General features: G+C 41.6%; 1 long non-coding RNA gene across 1 annotated transcript in view; it reads left to right on the top strand.

Annotated features, from left to right (window-relative positions):
- Positions 1–10,820: 10,820 nt before the first annotated feature.
- Positions 10,821–18,783, top strand: part of LOC126998023 (uncharacterized) — an 8,368-nt gene continuing 405 nt past the window's right edge. The window contains exons 1-3 of the long non-coding RNA XR_007752602.1: positions 10,821–10,960; positions 11,124–16,170; positions 16,634–18,783. The exon at positions 16,634–18,783 is cut by the window's right edge and continues 405 nt beyond it. This is a non-coding gene — a long non-coding RNA (uncharacterized LOC126998023). The remainder of the gene's footprint in view (positions 10,961–11,123; positions 16,171–16,633) is intronic.

Raw genomic sequence — 18,783 nt, 5'->3', positions numbered from 1 at the left:
TTCTTATCTTTCTTATCCTGTTTTATTCTTTATCCTTTTTTCCTACTTCCTTCTCCTCCTTTTTCTTTCTCCTCTTTATTTTATTTTCCACTTCTCTTCGTTCGCCCCTCTTCTTCTTTTTCCTATATTTGTTTCTCCTACTTCCCTCTCCTCCTTTTTCTTTCTCCTCTTTATCTTCTTTTCTACTTATCATTCTTCCCTCTCTTCTTTTTTTCCTTTTTTATCTTATTTTCAACTTCTCATCTTCAGTTGTTTGACCTCTTCTCATTTTTAGTTCTCTTCCCTTCGCATTATCTCTCCTTCTCTCTCATCTGTATTTCCTTTTCTTTTCTTCATTACCCATCTCTGTTCTGATATATTTTCCTTTTATTTTCCTCTCCTCTTCTTAGTTATCTATCATCTTCTTCCCCTCTTCTGTACTCCTTTCCTTCCTTCCTTCCTTCCTTCCTTCTCCTCTTATTTCCTTTTCTCCCTTCCTTCCTTCTCCTCTTATCTCCTTTTCTCCCTTCCTTCCTTCTCCTCTTATCTCCTTTTCTCCCTTCCTTCCTTCTCCTCTTATCTCCTTTTCTCCCTTCCTTCCTTCTCCTCTTATCTCATTTTCTCCCTTCCTTCCTTCTCCTCTTATCTCCTTTTCTCCCTTCCTTCCTTCTCTTATCTCCTTTTCTCCCTTCCTTCCTTCTCCTCTTATCTCTTTTTCTCCCTTCCTTCCTTCTCCTCTTATCTCCTTTTCTCCCTTCCTTCTCTTATCTCCTTTTCTCCCTTCCTTCCTTCTCCTCTTATCTCCTTTTCTCCCTTCCTTCCTTCTCCTCTTATCTCCTTTTCTCCCTTCCTTCCTTCTCCTCTTATCTCCTTTTCTCCCTTCCTTCCTTCTCCTCTTATCTCCTTTTCTCCCTTCCTTCCTTCTCCTCTTATCTCCTTTTCTCCTTTCCTTCTTTCTCCTCTTATCTCTTTTTCTCCCTTCCTTCCTTCTCCTCTTATCTCCTTTTCTCCCTTCCTTCCTTCTCCCCTTATCTCCTTTTCCCCCTTCCTCTCTACTCTCTTACTTCTCCTCCTCTCTTCAATTTATTAACCTCCTTCTCAGTCTATCCACTCACCAACATCTTCAAGACCCTCCTCCTCTCACCTCCTCCTTCCTCTCTGCTGTGCCCTCTCCCTCCCCTTTATCCTCTCCCTCTCTCCCTCCTCACGACGCGTCAAGTCACTCCCCGGACACGTTCTCCTTATCACCCTCTTCTCCCTCTCCCCTCCCTTCATGCTCCCTTCTCCTCTACCATCTACACTCCTTACCCCTTCCTTTCTTCCTCTTATTCTTTCTTCTCATTCGTTTCTCTCTTCTTTCTTCCTATTTTTTTCCTTTCACTCCTTTTATTTCTCTCTCGCTTTTCATTTTCCTTCTCTGTTCCCTCCTTTCTTCCCTTCCAATCCTTTTTTCTCATTCCCTTCTTCTTTTCCCTCCCTACTTCCTCCTTTCTTCCTTCCTCATTCGCTTTTATCTTTTCCTCCATACTCACTCCCTTTTCTCCTCTCCCTTCCCATTCCCTTTTCCTTCCCTCCCTTCTCACTTTTATACTCTTTCTTCTTCCTCTTCCACGACACATTAATCTCTCTCTCTCTCTCTCTCTCTCTCTCTCTCTCTCTCTCTCTCTCTCTCTCTCTCTCTCTCTCTCTCTCTCTCTCTCACCTTGACCCTACCCTTCTTTCCCTATTCATCTCCCTTCATTTCTCTCTCTCTCTCTCTCTCTCTCTCTCTCTCTCTCTCTCTCTCTCTCTCTCTCTCTCTCTCTCTCTCTCTCTCTCTCTCTCTCTCTCTCTCTCTCTCTCTCTCCTTGACCCTACCCTCCTTTCCCTATTTATCTCCCTTCATTCCTCGCGCCTCTCCTTTATGCTTCCCCATTTCCTACACGTGCCCTTCCCCCTTCACCCACTCCCATGCCCCATCCTTCACCCTCACCATAGGCTTCTCCCATTCCAATCCCCTTCATTTCCTCCCCCGTACCCTTTTAACCCTTGTCCTACTAAAATATCACGAAATTCTCCCTTCACACGTTTCTAATATTTTTTTTCAGTAATATTCTTCCGTTTTTCTTTTCTTTTTAATGGATGTTTTTTAGAGGAAAGTGGAATGTTGGTATGGAGTCTGATGGTGTGTGAAAAAGTAGGTTGTAGGTATGTAGAAGTGTATTGGTGTATGTGTTTATTTGTTGTTTTTTCATTTTTATTACCACATTACCTAAGGGTAAAAAAAAGGAATGTCTGACCACGGTGAAAAAAATAATAGAGGAGAAGAAAAATATGTTAAAAAGAACGTGCTTAGTTTGTCGCCTGGTGAAAGTGTGTGTGTGTGTGTGTGTGTGTGTGTGTGTGTGTGTGTGTGTGTGTGTGTGTTAGGGGTGGAGGGGTCGTGTGATCATGGAGGTGTTAATGACCCTCACAAGTGTCGGTATCGCACTAAGCCGATATCTGTCCGTGCGAGTTTTGACCGGGACGAGAATATTGTGGTGTCTTGTGGATCTAGTGGGGGGAGGGAGGGCGGGTGGGAGTAGGTCTCTATGACGGGGGCTGTGGAGGAGGGACTTGCCGAATTTGGTCAGGTTTGTCTGGTATCGCTCCAGTAGGGTGGGCATATTCAGCTGGGTGAGTGCATGCTCGTAGTTAGTGTAAGAGTTGCCCAGAATCTGTCTGCATGCACGCCTTTGCACTCTCTCTAATTGGCGTTGCTAGGTCTTGTTGATGGAGGAAGCCCAAGCAGGAGAGGCGTAGAGGAGTCTGGGAAGGATGAAGGTGGTGTACAGGTCCTTGAGCGACCTTTGGGGGGCACCCAGTGCTTTCATGCGCCTCAACATGAAAAGTTTGTAGGAAGCCGCCCTGATGATGGTGGTGACGTGTTTGCCCCAGCTCAGCTTGCTGTCTAGGGTGACTCCAAGTTGTTTGGTGGATTCAACCACCTGCAGCTGGTGAGGGCCAACCTCCAGGGCTGGCGGTGGGATGGCAGTGGTGGAGGTGTGAAAATGCATCACCACCGTCTTGTTGGTGTTGATGGTGACGTGGTTGTCTTGCGTCCAACTCTGCAGTCAGTCCAGAATGTGTTGTAGGGGCGTGTAGTCAGGGGCTGTGTTGTTGATGGAGATGCCCACTGTAGAATCATCCACGTACTTCCAGCGATGAGGGGCGTCTAACAGTGCACTGTTGATCAGAATAAGGAAGCAAAGAGGCCCCATGCGCGTCCCTAGTGGCACCCCAGCAGATAGGGGCTGGAGGGTGGAGGTGCAGCCCTGATGACGCACAGCTTGTATGCGTGCGTGTGTGTGTGTGTGTGTGTGTGTGTTTACGTAGATCAAAAGTAGATCAAAAAAGTTAAACAAGGAAGGAAATCAAACGCCCAGGAATCAAATTGTTGTTCCTACTGAAGAAAAAACAACAACAACATAAGGAGTCAGTTATCAAAATCAAGGCCATACGTGACTTAATACTCGACTCACTTCAAGAAAAATAAATGCAAGTCACAGTAAGTAGGAAATACAAGGAGTTAAGCTGTATTGTGTTGTTCCATCCCGACAATGGGCCAGTTTTATAGTCCAGTACAGCAAATTTGCCCCATCCTTCACCCTCACCATAGGCTTCTCCCATTCCATTCCCCTTCATTTCCTCCCCCGTACCCTTTTAACCCTTGTCCTACTAAAATATCACGAAATTCTCCCTTCACACGTTTCTAATATTTTTTTCCATTAATATTCTTCCGTGTTTCTTTTCTTTATAATGGATGTTTTTAAGAGGAAAGTGGAATGCTGGTATGGAGTCTGATGGTGTGTGAAAAAGTAGGTTGTAGGTATGTAGAAGTGTATTGGTGTATGTGTTTATTTGTTGTTGTTTTCATTTTTATTACCACATTACCTAAGGGGGAAAAAAAGGAATGTCTGACCACGGTGATAAAAAAATAGAATGAGGAATAAAATATGTTGAAAAGGAAAGGAAAGGATTTGTAAGTTCCCCAACCAAACAGAAAATAAGACGAAAATTCCTTGTACGAAAGCTCTAGTGTTTGGCGTTGATACAGAAATGAGGAAATTATAGGAAACCACACAGGAAATCTCTTTAGCATCTGGCATCGAGTAGAAATAACTAATCATTGTGGAGAATACAGTTTCGTTTGGGCGCTTACAATGACTCGGTGTTGGACTGTGGAACTGCCCCAATGACCCTTTCCTTCACCCCCCCTCCGCCCCCCTTTTCTTTATTCCTCTCAGGCTTCATTCAACACACAATACCCAGATCACCTTCATACAAGAAGTTAATCTGCATCAAGACACCTCTCCTCCCGAAATTGACCTCTCTTTTGGCGGCTCATCAATTTTGTCTTTGTAAGAACAGCGATTAGCGGGCTTTTTTTTTACACCTTTTTTTTTTGTTGCCCTTGAGCTGTTTCTTTAGCTGTAAAAAAAAATTAAGTTGTCCCTTTACCGACAATGACCCTTCCCCCCCCACCCCCTCACACACACACACACACACACACACACACACACACACACACACACACACACCTCATTTCTTACTCTTACTTAGACTTCATTAAACATACAATACCCTGATCACCTTGCCCCTTTCCCCCCTCCCCCTCTTCCCCTCCCTCCCTCCCGTTTTGCCTCTCACAATCCCCTTTCTTCCTTCTCCCTAAGGCCTTGCCCCCTCCCCTACTCGCTCCAGTCTTACCCCCTCCACCCGCCCCTTTCCTCTCCCCCTCCCCTCTTGCCCCCCCATCCTTGCCCCCCCCCACCTTTCGCCCCGCAATCTCACCTGTTCACGCCCCATCACGCAGGTAAGTTATTGACATTACGAAAGGTTTGATTTTGCTCTGTTTCCCTCGATATGTCTATCCCCGTGGGTCTGCTCTCTCTCTCTCTCTCTCTCTCTCTCTCTCTCTCTCTCTCTCTCTCTCTCTCGGGCCACGCGGTAAAAGTAACAACGACAACAACAGCAATGAGGGAAGTAATAGCACACGGATAGCAACAGTTCAGCGTCTCTCTCTCTCTCTCTCTCTCTCTCTCTCTCTCTCTCTCTCTCTCTCTCTCTCTCTCTCTCTCTCTCTCTCTCTCTCTCTCTCTCTCTCTCTCTCTCTCTCTCCAACAAGCTACGCACAAAAGAGAACATTATCATTATTATTATCATAAACAACAACAACTTATGCACAAAAAAATGACATTGGTCTTGTGAAATAACACGAGCAAAAACATTCCATTCAGTAATTGCACCATTCCCTCTGACCCTGTGTGTGTGTGTGTGTGTGTGTGTGTGTGTGTGTGTGAGTGAAAATGTAAGGATCTGTCTACGAGAGAGAGAGAGAGAGAGAGAGAGAGACCTTAACACCATTGGCTTTGCATTACCATTTAGAGAGAATTTTCGGGGTTCGGAACAGTTAGAAATGGTAATGGAATCCTTTATCCATTAAAACATAGCATTAGGAAACTTTTACTTAACAACATTCTATTAATATTATCCCCTCCACTACTACTAGTACTACTACTACTACTACTACCTTTGCGTCACAAATTTCTTTTCTAAGCCTTTCATCTACTGCCACGTAATCAATCAATCCTTTTTGCTCATCATCTTTTCCCCTCCTCCATGTGTATCGGTGGATATTCTTGTGCTGAAAGAAGGTGTTCGCTAGGAACATTTCCCTCTCAGCACAGACATCCACCAGGTACCCTCCATTTTCATTCTTCCCAGGTATCCCCCATTTTCCCACCACATCCATCACACATTCATCACCCACTTTAGCATTCATATCTCCCATCATAATAAGTTTCCTTTCTTTCTCAAAGCTCTTTAGACATGTATTTACTTCCTCCCAAAAAGCTTCCCTTTCTCTCAGTCCTTTTTTACTTTTCACATTTACTGGTGTATAAATACAAACCCATGCATACTGTACTAAACCTACTTTTCCTTTCACCCACACATTTCTTGATCTCTTCCAACCATAATCAGTCGCACCATTCCACACTCTTTCAGACATCACAATAGCACATCCTTCCTTACTCCTGCCTCTATACTTCTCATCTATCCCTGTCCATACAATCCCCCCAGGAACACCCTCCCACGTACCCTCTCTACCACCACTCACGCTAGTTTCTGGAATATGTGTTTCACTCACTCCCAACACATCCACTCTACCATTTACAAAATTTTCAATCATCACTCTCCTCTTTTCCTCACCACCTAAACCAGTCACATTTATAAACACAATGTACATAATATACATAATAAGTAAATAAAAAAAAGACCAAAAGTGCTCCCGATCAGATCTTAATAGGCAAACAACAACAACAGCTACAATAAAAGCCGTCACATGCTTCCCACTCCATTAACTGAGTCACTATTGCCATCTCTCTCTCTCTCTCTCTCTCTCTCTCTCTCTCTCTCTCTCTCTCTCTCTCTCTCTCTCTCTCTCTCTCTCTCTCTCTCTCTCAACATGCTGTTCATTAATGTTCTTGACTCATGCCCTGTGACTTGCTGCTTAACACACACACACACACACACACACACACACACACACACACACACACACACACACATCGCCTTGGTTTCCACAGATCAAAATGACAAAAACTTGCACGCAATAATTTCCCCGGAACATTTTTTCTCTTTTTTCTTATTCTACTACTTTTAAGGACGGACCATTTTATTTTTATTTTTTAGACTTTATAATGGACTAACTTGATCTTACTAGTTTATCTGCTTCTTTTGTTCCTTTATATTCTTTTTTTATATTATTGTTATTTTTTTTTTGTCCTTGTCGTTTAGTTTTATCAGCTTCCTAGTTTAATATTTTGTGACGTTTTCTTTCTACTCTTCTTTGTTGTCTATTTTCTTCCTCATTTTCAGCATCGTATTCATTTCCTTTTTTTACATTTTCTTCATCAATATTATCATCATTATCTTTCCTCTTTTCTACTGCTTTATTGCGCAATGTATTTTCTTCCTCTTTTCTGTTTTATATTTTTTTTTACCATTTTCATCAATATTATTATCCTTTCTTTTTCTCAATTGCTATTACCGCATCACTACCACCATTACTACTACTTCTACTACTACTACTACTACTACTACTACAACTACTACTATTACCATCACCCCTACCACCACCACTACTACTACACTTCACCCCCCCCCAAAAAAAACGGGTTCCTAATCACTAATCAAAAACCTTCATTAGGGTTAAAACTGTCCAAGGCAATCCATTAATTAAGCGCAGTGAACCAAGAGTCTTTTAAGGAAGAATGCTGAACAAGATAAGCCTGACTCCCTCCGTCATTTCCCGTCTTCCTGCTCCTGTCTGCTTCCTTAATTTATGTCCAGTCTTTCCGCCCTTTCTTCCTGGCTAGGGTACTTAATTTTCTTTAGTTGGTGTCGTACCCTATTCGTTTTCTTTTTCTTTTGTTTTTATTTCGTCTTGGTTCTCTTCCTGTTTTTTTTCTTTTTTCTTGCTATCATATCTATCTTATTTTTATTTGCCTATATTTTTCTTCTGTCAATACCCTTCCTCCTGTTTCTCTTCCTGTTCTCTTCGTTAATTTTTCCTTCTATCTGTCATAACTCTTTCTCCTGTTTTGTCTTCTTCCTGTTCTCCTTTGTTTTCCTCCTGTTTACTGTCTCCTTTCCTCCTTCCTGTCTTTCATTATTTTTCTTCTTTCAACTCTTCATTTTCTCCTGTCCTTTCTTTCTCTTCTTCGTCGTTTTCCTCCTGTCTTCTCAAATTATTCTTCTGTTTCCTCCTCTTAACATCATCATTTTCCATTTTTTCTTCTTCCTCTTCTTCTTTTCCTTCGTTATTTTCCTCTCTCTCTCTCTCTCTCTCTCTCTCTCTCTCTCTCTCTCTCTCTCTCTCTCTCTCTCTCTCTCTCTCTCTCTCATTTTCCATTTTTTTTCTTCTTCCTCTTCTTTTCCTTCGTTATTTTCCTCTTCCAACTCTCTCTCTCTCTCTCTCTCTCTCTCTCTCTCTCTCTCTCTCTCTCTCTCTCTCTCTCTCTCTCTCTCTCTCTCTCTCTCTCTCTCTCTCTCTCTCTCTCCTCTGTTAGTCCTATTTGCATCCTCTTCATTTTCACCCTTTTTTTTCTCTCTTTAACTTTCTTCCTATCCTTCGTTATTTTCCTACAATCAACTTTCTTTCTCTTCCTCTTTTACTCTTACTGGCGTCATCTTCATTTCCTTTTTTTTTTTTTCTTCCTGCTTCTCATTCTGCCCTTTAATATTTTCCTCCCATGAACTCACTCTCTCTCCCTCGCTCTTCCTGTTGACGTCATGATCTTTATATTCTCATTCTCATTCCAATATTTTGCTCCATTTATTACTTTTTCCTATTGTCATTAACTTCCAACCTTCAATATCGTTCCTTGTTTTTTTTGTTTTTGTTTTTGTTTTTGTTTAAATTCAAAAGATAAAGACAATCCAGAGAAGACGAGAGAGAGAGAGAGAGCTCAGTGAGGATCATGGAAACCAGTCCTGTGATCTCTCTCTCTCTCTCTCTCTCTCTCTCTCTCTCTCTCTCTCTCTCTCTCTCTCTCTCTCTCTCTCTCTCTCTCTCTCTCTCTCTCTCTCTCTCTCTCTCTCTCTCTCTCTCTCTCTCTCTCTTCCATCTCTCTCTCTTCTTCTTTCTCTCCTTCCTTTCCCCTCTAACTCCCATCATCTCTCTCCTCCTCTCCCTTATTCTTCCTTCCCTCTCGTCCCTCCTTCCATTCCTACCCACCTAAGCTTTCATCCTTCCTTCCTCTTTCTCTCCCTTCCTTTTTTTTTTCGTTTTTCCCCTCTCTCTGTCCCTCATCATCCCACCTTCCTTTCTACACCTTCTTTATTCACCTATTTACCTTACCCTCCCTTCATCCTTACCTCCATCCCTCCTTTCTTCACTCTTCTTTCCCTTTCCCTCCGTTTTTGTTACCTCCTCCTCCTCTATATCATCTTCCTCCATCTCCTCACCTCATCCCGCTACTCTCCCTCTTTCCTTACTAACCCCCCCCACAATCATTCCCACGAACCCTCCTCCTCCTCCTTTCTTCACTGTGGCATGAAACCTCTCGCTCTGCATTCCTCTCTCGCTCTCCTCTCCTCGCCCCATTGCCCTTCGCCCTCATTCCCCTCATACCACCGAGAAGTGAAGATAGGTTGATAAGAGGGAGAGAGAGAGAGAGCGAGAGAAGGAAAGACAGAGGTTAAGTAGATAAGAACGTAAGAAATAGACAGGGAACGATAGGTAAGTGGATAAGGGCAATGCAAGAGAGACAGACAGACGAAAATAAGATAGACAGATAGATACGGAGGAAATGGAGACGGACAGGCATGAAGGGAGAGAAGAGATAGACACGTAGATAAGAAGAGGAACATTAAGCACAGGTAGGAAGGAAATAAAATAAGTACTGGAGAGAGAGAGAGAGAGAGAGAGAGAAGAATGAAAGAAAGAAAGAAGAAAAAGAAAAAACGAAAGAATGAAAGAAAAAAAGAAAGAATGAATGAAAGAAAAAGAATAGAAAAACAGACAAAAGGAAGAGAAAGAAAAAAGGAAGAGAGAAAGAATGAATGGATGAATGAATGAAAGAAAAAAGAAAGAAAAACAAAGAGAGAGAGAGGAAACTAGTTCATGAAGAAAACCTGTCAATTCACCTTACACCCTAACGCGACCAGCATCGACGGAGTACACCTTGCGTTTCCAGGTGACCCAACGCAGGTGAGGTAGGTGCTTCATTAACCCTCAGGTGTTATCACGATTGGACTGAGAGGAAAGGTGATACAGGTAGTGGAGGATAATGTGGTAGTAGTGGTGGTAGTAGTAGTAGTAGTAGTAGTAGTAGTACATTAGTTTGTTTTTCTATCTAATTCCCTTTGTTATTTTTTCTTTGTCGATTTATTTCCATTGTATGTTGTTATTATCTCATTTTATAGCCTCCCTCCTCCTCCTCTTCCTCCTCCTTCTCCTACTCCTCCGAAATACCAACACATTACATATTTTCAAGAAAGCAACAAAACAACAACAATAATTACAACAACAACGACAACAATTATTTTCCTCTCTACTAGATAAGAAAATACAACTCCTGGCCCACTGACTCTCTTTGTACTCCTTGTTCTCTCTCTCTCTCTCTCTCTCTCTCTCTCTCTCTCTCTCTCTCTCTCTCTCTCTCTCTCTCTCTTTTCGTCGTTCAGGATAATCACTGGGTATCGAATGTTCGGGAAGTGGGTCATGCATCTCTCTCTCTCTCTCTCTCTCTCTCTCTCTCTCTCTCTCTCTCTCTTTTATCATAATTCTCTATTTTTTTCATATTTCTGGTTTTGCTTTCCTTTTTTTCCTTCATTTTGTTTCTCTTTTCTTTAATTTACCAGTTCTCAACCATGTATTCTCTCTCTCTCTCTCTCTCTCTCTCTCTCTCTCTCTCTCTCTCTCTCTCTCTCTCTCTCTCTCTCTCTCTCTCTCTCTCTCAATCCACTCTTATTCCACATCAGTGTCTCGTATTTCAAGTCTCAGAACCTCTACACTTATCATAATATAGGAGCATTTTTTTCCACCTCCACATTCTTCTTTTACTCCACTCTCCACACCGTTACCTTCCACCCAGCCACCGACCGACCACCCCGCGTCCCTTTTCACCCACAGCCAAGTCTCAAATAACGATAATTACCACGTTTACATGGACAAAAAACGGAGGTAAATTACGACACCCACAAATTATTTTCAGCGCCTGTATACTGCACCAAACTTCACCTTAACCTTGCCTGGTGGAGAGGTGTAATTTGTACCAACTAACTCAGGTGAGACTTGTATGGGAGTAAAAAAAGGTACCACACACAGACAACCTTTCCTCAGCCTCCATTAAATATTACAAAAGGAACGATAAGTGTCTTTTCACAGCCATTTAATAAGGAAGATTAATTTCACTTCCAAGAAAACCAAGATGTGTAATTTATACCAACTGAGGTGGCTTTTGTATGCCGGAAAAAATGTGCTACTTATACAACCTTCCCTAAACCTCTATTTAAGTATTACAGAAGGAACAGTATGACTCGTTTCAAAGGTATTTAATACGGAAGATTAATTTCACTTCCAAGAAAACCAAGATGTGTAATTTATACCAACTGAGGTGCCTTTTGTATGCCGGAAATAAAGTTCTACCCATACAACCTTCCCTAAACCTCTATTTAAGTATTACAAAAGGAACAGTATGACTCGGTTCAAAGGTATTTAATAAGGGAGATTAACTGACATAGCAAGAAAACCAAGAGGTGTAATTTGTACCAACTAACCGAAACTGACCTCTCTTTTTGGCCACTCCTCTGTACTCTATTCACCCGGTAGCAGCGGCGGGCCAAATTTGTGGCTTTACCGTGTAGCAGCGACGGGCCAAATTTGTGCCATGATTTAAACCCCCCAAAATAGATGATACATAATCTGATCACAAATGCTTAGATATATATTATGAAATGGTTTGTGAGAGGCGTGATTTTTTCTCATTTTTTCCCGCTTGGAGGGACCATTAAGAAACATGATCCCCGCTGCTACCAGGTTCAAGAGCAGTGAGTAGCGGGCTTTTTTTTCATTACTGTTTTTTTTACGCCCTTGAACTGTCTCCTTTGCTGTAAAATAAATAAATAAATTAATAAAAAAGGTACTATATATACCTCTCCTAAACGTCCATCAAGTATTACAAAGGGAACAATATACGATTCATTTCACAGCCGTTTAATAAGGAAGATCTATTACCCTACCAAGAAAACCTTCCATTACCATCCCATTAATCAGTAAAACGAATGGTAATGGTAATTGTTACTCTCCTCGACCTCCCTTCTAAGCAACTACCCATGTGAATCAGGTGGCTTCTTACTCTCACTTTCCTTCTTGAGTTTGGGAGCGGAGTACTCAAGGTTGTTTTCTTATACTGAAGGTTATTTTCTTTTTATTTCGGTCTCCCCTCTAACTACCCCAAAGCAAAAACGATAAAGAAAACGGGGTAACAGGGAGTGTGAATAACGGGGTAGTAAGAACACGAGAGAATGAAATGATTGAGAACCAAAAAGTTAAGGACACGCCAAATGTAACAATGTGTGTGTGTGTGTGTGTGTGTGTGTGTGTGTGTGTGTGTGAGAGAGTGCGACTTTTTGCAGCTCTCACGTGCACATCACCCACCTGTCACCCAAGGCCCCAACACACACACACACACACACACACACACACACACACACACACACACACACGATGGGCAACCTTGCGTGTCCAACGAAATTAATATGTTACAGGAACCACCACCACCACCACCCCATCACCACCACCACCAATTTCGCATCACCTTACCACCACCACAATACATCCCTCCGCAACACCACTATTTCACCTGCCACAAGCATCACCCTTACTTCATCACCACCGATATCACCACTAATTTACCACTCTCATTACTAGCATCCGCCATCACGTCTGTCACTGCTGCGTCCCCTTCACCCTTCACCCTGTAATACCTTCATGACAGAACCTCAATTACTGTGTTAGGGGTTCATTTGGCTGCCAAGATCCATAGTCCCTCGGAGATACCACAAGGCGTATGTACTTTTCAGGGTATAATGATCAATAGTTTGCACGATAGAGAAGGAAACATTAAGGGAAGGAATTGAAATGATAAGAGAGGAAAGGTGCAGAAAAGAAAGATGAGAAAAATAATTAGTGAAAAGAAGGAGAATAAAATAATAAGGGAAAGGAAAGTAAGTGAATGAAGACGGAAAGAAAAGACAGAAAAAAAGAGCAAGAAACTATAAGAAAAGGGAAAGAAAGGAAAATAAAGGGTAGAGGAAAGAAAAGGAGAGAGGAATAGAAAAAAAAGCAGAGGATGGGAGTAATGAAGGAAGAGAATGAGAAGTAGCAGAAAGATTAGAGGAGGAGGACGACTAGGACGAGGACGAGGAGACGAAGAATAAGACTGGAAGGAGGATTCAATACCACAAACAATATGAGATGTCCACAAAACTGATACAAGATAAATGCATTTACAAGAGGATCCTGTTACGTATTTTTTACAATAACACAAAACCACAAAAGGAGGTCGACACATTGCCTGCGAATCAGAAATAAAAGAGAAAATAAGAAAATGAGAATAACGTAAAAATAAGAAGTTGGAGAATAAAGGAAAAAGGAATGAAAGGAAATTTGATCGACAGGGCCGCTTATTAAGAAAATCAATACCCTCATGAAGGTCAAGGCGCCGTGATTACAGATTCTAACCTTGAAAAAGAAGAAGGTGATGAAATATATGAAGCAAAAGGCAAAGGAAATTATACACCAACGGAAGGTATAGATTTAAACTATTTTTTCTCTTTTAAGATCCAGAAAAAAAATAATAATGAAGAGAAAGATTAAAATTTTATGCAGCTTTAATTTTCTATCTCCTATGAAATGGAAAAAAAAAAATCATGAAAAGAAAGATTGAGTATCCCTTATCAGTTTTCCTTCTATAACATAAGAAAAATAAAGATAAAGCGTAAGTGGGAAGATTAAACCAAAGTATGCCTGTTCAGTTTCCTTTCTTCTTTTAACCCCAAAAATAATCATGAGAAAGAAGCATTTAAAAAGTATGTAATTTCAACTTTCCTTCTAAACCAAAAGAACGAAGTGAGAGAGGAGAGATTAAAACAAAGTATGCCTGTTTAGCTTTTTTCTTTCTTTTAACACCCCAAAAATAATCATGAGAAAGAAGCATTTAAAAAGTATATAATTTCAACTTTCTTTCTATAACCAAAAGAACTTGAAGTGAGAGAGGAGAGATTAAAACAAAGTATGCCTGTTTAGCTTTTTTCTTTCTTTTAACCCCCCAAAAATAATCATGAGAAAGAAGCATTTAAAAAGTTTGCCATTTCACCTTTCTTTCTATAACCAAAAGAACTTGAAGTGAGAGAGGAGAGATTAAAACAAAGTATGCCTGTTCAGTTTTCTTCTTCATTTAACCAAAGATTTTAATTATGAAAAGAAAAATGTAAAAAGTGTGGTTTCAACTTTTCTTCCCCTGACCAGTGACCAACCCAACATTCCTGCCGTGTGTAGTGACCGGAAAGAACAGGAGGGTGGAATGAGCAGACAAGAAATAATGAAAATAGTAGTACAAGAAAATTCCCCCTTTTTTTTCCTTCAGTAACAGGTATACCTTTTCCTTCACAGGTAGGCAGGCGGTAGAGAGTCGAATGAACAGACCAGAACCGGCGTCATGTTCCCCGCCGCGGACGCAGAAACAACTGGCTGGATCTTGTTCGTTTCCAAGCGAGGGAAATTTTGCGTCTCACGGTGAAAGCAACAAAGCACGAAACTACGCCGAGCAGGAATGAAATACAGGACGATCAAGATGTCTAAACAGAACCCTGCGCATGGATGTGACCTATTAACACACACACAGAGAAAGGGTAAAAGTTGGAAAGTTTTGTTTAGTCGGCGTAACATCTGTGGTCATATTCCGGAGAGAGGCAGGAGGGGGAAGGAATTATAGGAGAAGAGAACAGATCCCAGGAGACGGAGAGAAAGGGGGAAGTGAATGGGGGTATGGAAGGAAGGAGTGTGCGAAGGAAGGAAGGAAGGAAGGAAATTATGGGCACACACACACACACACACACTGCTCCCATAGCTTAGTGGATTAAGGTCGTCAGGGTCCGGTCTAGCAGGATGAGATTCGAGTCCCGCTCATGACAAGATTTTTCCGTTGACAAGGAGCGATTACTGTCCCACCATGAGCAAGGGAGGTGGAGGGTGTGCTGTGTGAAGGTCCCGGCAGTACCCAGAGAGCGATTATAATGAGCTTGCTCTCATCGGGAGGGTACTTGCTGGCGATGACAAGTCCAGCTTGTGAAGTTGTGATCAAACCTTGGTGAACACACACACACACACACACACACACACACACACACACACACACACACACACACACACACACTGTATCTTAATTTTATCCCAACCTTGTTTTTCTTCCTCTCCTTTCCTCTTTTTTTTTTGTTTGATACTGTTTAATACTCGCAAAACTCATTAAACTTTTTATTATTATTATTACTATTATTATTATTTACTCTACACTCCCCCTCCCCCTCTCCTACACTTCCTAATCCCACCTTTACCTTCGCCCCAGCCCGCCAAGTGACGTAAACGAACCTCCAAAACTTGCTTACCCTTTTACTTTATTATCATTTACACTACACTCCCTCTCCCCCCGTCTCCTACACCCCCAAATCCCGCCTTTACCTTCGCCTCGGCCCGCCAGGGAACGTAAAGGAACCTCCAAACTTAATGAAGCACGTGTCGCGAAGGTGCTTGCTCTCCTTACCTGTCCTAACACACCTGAGCGCTGCTAATTACGTCACAAGGTTGGATCGCGCCCTTCGACCTTTCTCTCTCTCTCTCTCTCTCTCTCTCTCTCGATGGATAGGTAAATACTCTTCTGGATTTTTGTTTGATTAGTCTTTTCTTTTTTCTTTTTTTCTTGTTTCAGTCTTTGTCTTTCGGTCACGTTCTTAAGAAATCTCTGATGCTAAGCGGATGTGTTCAAGATTTTTTTTTTTTTTTGGATGGGGAGGGGCATTTTGTGAAGTGTGTGGTCTCTCTCTCTCTCTCTCTCTCTCTCTCTCTCTCTCTCTCTCTCTCTCTCTCTCTCTCTCTCTCTCTCTCTCTCTCTCTCTCTCTCTCTCACGTACCCATAAATCAGTCTAATGAGCTTCGAACTCCTTCCTGTTGAGCATGAGTTCGGGACGTGTTCAGACAGTGGGTGAGACGTACGCTACCTTTTTTTTTTTTACCCTTCAAGTTTCCGGTGAAGGATGGAGGAAGTAGAGATATGCAACTGATGGCAAGGAATGGAGTCAGGGCTGGAGGGAGGAATGAAGGTTAGGGAGGGAGAGAGAGAAAGAAGGAAGGAGGGTAAAAAGATAGGAAGGAGACTCACTTTCACACACTTAGAAGGATAAATAAAAAAAGGAAGGAAGGTGAGGGATAGAGAGGAGAAGGAAGGAGGGTAACAAGATAGGAAGGAGACTCACTTTCACACACTTAGAAGGATAAATAAAAAAAGGAAGGAAGGTGAGGGAGAGAGAGAAGGAAGGCGGGTAAAAAGGTAGTAAGGAGACTCACTTTCACACACTTAGAAGGATAAATAAAAAAAAGAAAGGAAGGTGAGGGATATAGAGGAGAAGGAAGGAGGGTAACAAGATAGGAAGGAGACTCACTTTCACACACTTAGAAGGATAAATAAAAAAAAGAAAGGAAGGTGAGGGATATAGAGGAGAAGGAAGGAGGGTAACAAGATAGGAAGGAGACTCACTTTCACACACTTAGAAGGATAAATAAAAAAAGAAAGGAAGGTGAGGGAGAGAGAGAAGGAAGGAGGGTAACAAGATAGGAAGGAGACTCACTTTCACACACTTAGAAGGATAAATAAAAAAAAGAAAGGAAGGTGAGGGATATAGAGGAGAAGGAAGGAGGGTAACAAGATAGGAAGGAGACTCACTTTCACACACTTAGAAGGATAAATAAAAAAGAAAGGATGGTGAGGGAGAGAAAGAAGGAAGGAGGATAACAAGATAGGAAGGAGACACTTTCACACACTTAGAAGGATAAATAAAAAAAGAAAGGAAGGTGAGGGAGAGAGAGAAGGAAGGCGGGTAACAAGATAGGAAGGAGACACTTTCACACACTTAGAAGGATAAATAAAAAAAAGAGGTTCAATGCCATAAGTGTCCCTCCCGTGGACCGCTTTTTACTGTTGCTAAGATTAACTTCACTCTCGTTTTGGGCGGCCCGGGAAATGCAAGTTCTTTGTATACTATTATCATTATTCTCATCGCTACCACTCTTCCCCTGATACAACAAAAACAACAACAACAACAACAACAACAAACAACAATAATAACAACAATTCCTACCACTACTTATACTACTACATAAATAAGAATTCGAAATCATATAAAGAAACAGATAACACACACACACACACACACACACACACACACACACACACACACACACATCCACAACCCCCCCTACACACACACACACACACATACACACACACACACACACGGAGGCGGTCAAGGGCGCCGTCAAATCCAGGGGGTGGGGTCAAGGTCAAGGCCACACAAGGTCACATACACAGCGTGGGTGCCAAAGATACTCCCAAGGGCACCCCACCCATTGCCACGCCCTTGGGGGGACGAGGAGGAGGAGGAGGAGGAGGAGGAGAGGGATAAGACAGAACAATATTTAGCAGAAGTAGAGAAAGGAAAACAAGGATGAAACAAAAACAGGAAGAGTAAAGAGGTGACGAAGAGGAGGAGGAGGAGGAGGAGGAGGAAAAGGAGGAAAAAAAAAAACTAAGACAAGGACGATCATATGAAAGTGAAATTAGTAGAAGGAAAATGAGAAAAAGGGAAAAGGGAAAAATAAATAAAGGAGAGAAAGGAGGAGAAGAGGAGAATGATAAGACCGAACAATATATACCATGAGATAAGCAAAGGAGAGAAAGGCAAACAAGGGTGAGATGAAAAAAAAAAGAGGAGCAAGGTGACTACAAGGAAGAAGAAGGGGAGAAGGAAAAGAGGAGAAGAGGAGGAGAAGAGGAGGAGGAGGACGAAAGTAGAAAGAAAGGAAGAAAAACAAGGACGATCATATGAAAGAAGAGGAATAATTAGTAGATGGAAAATGAGAAAAAGGAGAAAGGGCATAAAGGAGAGAAGAAAGAGGAGGAGAAGAGAAACAAGACACAAAAACAATATCAAGCAGAAGAGAAGCAAAGAAGGAGAGAAAGAAAAACAAGGATGATGAAAACAAAAACAGGAAGAGGAGAATGGTGGCGACAAGGAGGATGAGGAGGTGGATTAAAGTGAGAAGACGGAACAATATTTAGCAGAAGAGAAGCAAAGAGGAGAAAACGGAAAACAGGAATGGGATAAAAACCGGAAGAGAAACAAGATGGCGACAGGGAGAAAAAAGAGGAGGAGGAGGAGGCGGAAGAGAAGAAGGAGGTGGAGAGGAAGTGGACATATATTTGTACTCTACCATATCCTCTTTTTTTTTCTTCCTCTTCTTGTTGTTGATGTAGAGGTAAAGGTGATGAGCCACACAAACACAAAGGCCAGTCAGTTTAACCAAAATATACAACTCGAACACTTAGGATGCAAAGCGACTGTAAACAAATGAAGTGAGCCTTTGATGGGGGCATAAATGAGCTCCTTGATGATGATCGTTACAATGAGTGGCAGGAGGTAGGTGAGCATCGGCAGGACTATCTTAAAATATGTTAAAATGATCATATAAAAACATGCCACAGGAGAGACAGGAACAATTTAAAAAGTGTGAGAATCATATGATAAAAGAATGAAGGATTGTTGAACGAATGATTAAGGAAGTGTAAGCGTGTGATCGACAGAAATGTTAGAATGAATATGCAAAAAATTATTAGGTATATAAAACATGCCACAGGAAAGACAGGAATAATTTAAAAGATGTAAGAAGGATATGATAAAAGAATGAAGGATTGTTGAACGAATGATTAAGGAAGTGTAAGCGTGTGATCGACAGAAATTATGTTAGAATGAATATGTAAAAATTCTTAGGTATATAAAACATGCCACAGAAAGACATAATATATTAAAGGTGTGAGGAGGATATAAGAGAATAATAGATGGTTAAAAGAATGGACAAGAAACATAGTGAACGATTTAGTAAAGGTGTGAGAAGGATAAGATAAAAAAAGAAATGATAGATGGTTTAAAGAATTACCAAGAAAC

This window comes from Eriocheir sinensis, chromosome 13, assembly GCF_024679095.1.
Source record: "Eriocheir sinensis breed Jianghai 21 chromosome 13, ASM2467909v1, whole genome shotgun sequence".
In the NCBI taxonomy this organism is placed as follows: domain Eukaryota; kingdom Metazoa; phylum Arthropoda; class Malacostraca; order Decapoda; family Varunidae; genus Eriocheir; species Eriocheir sinensis.
This window is presented reverse-complemented; position numbering and strand designations above follow the sequence as displayed.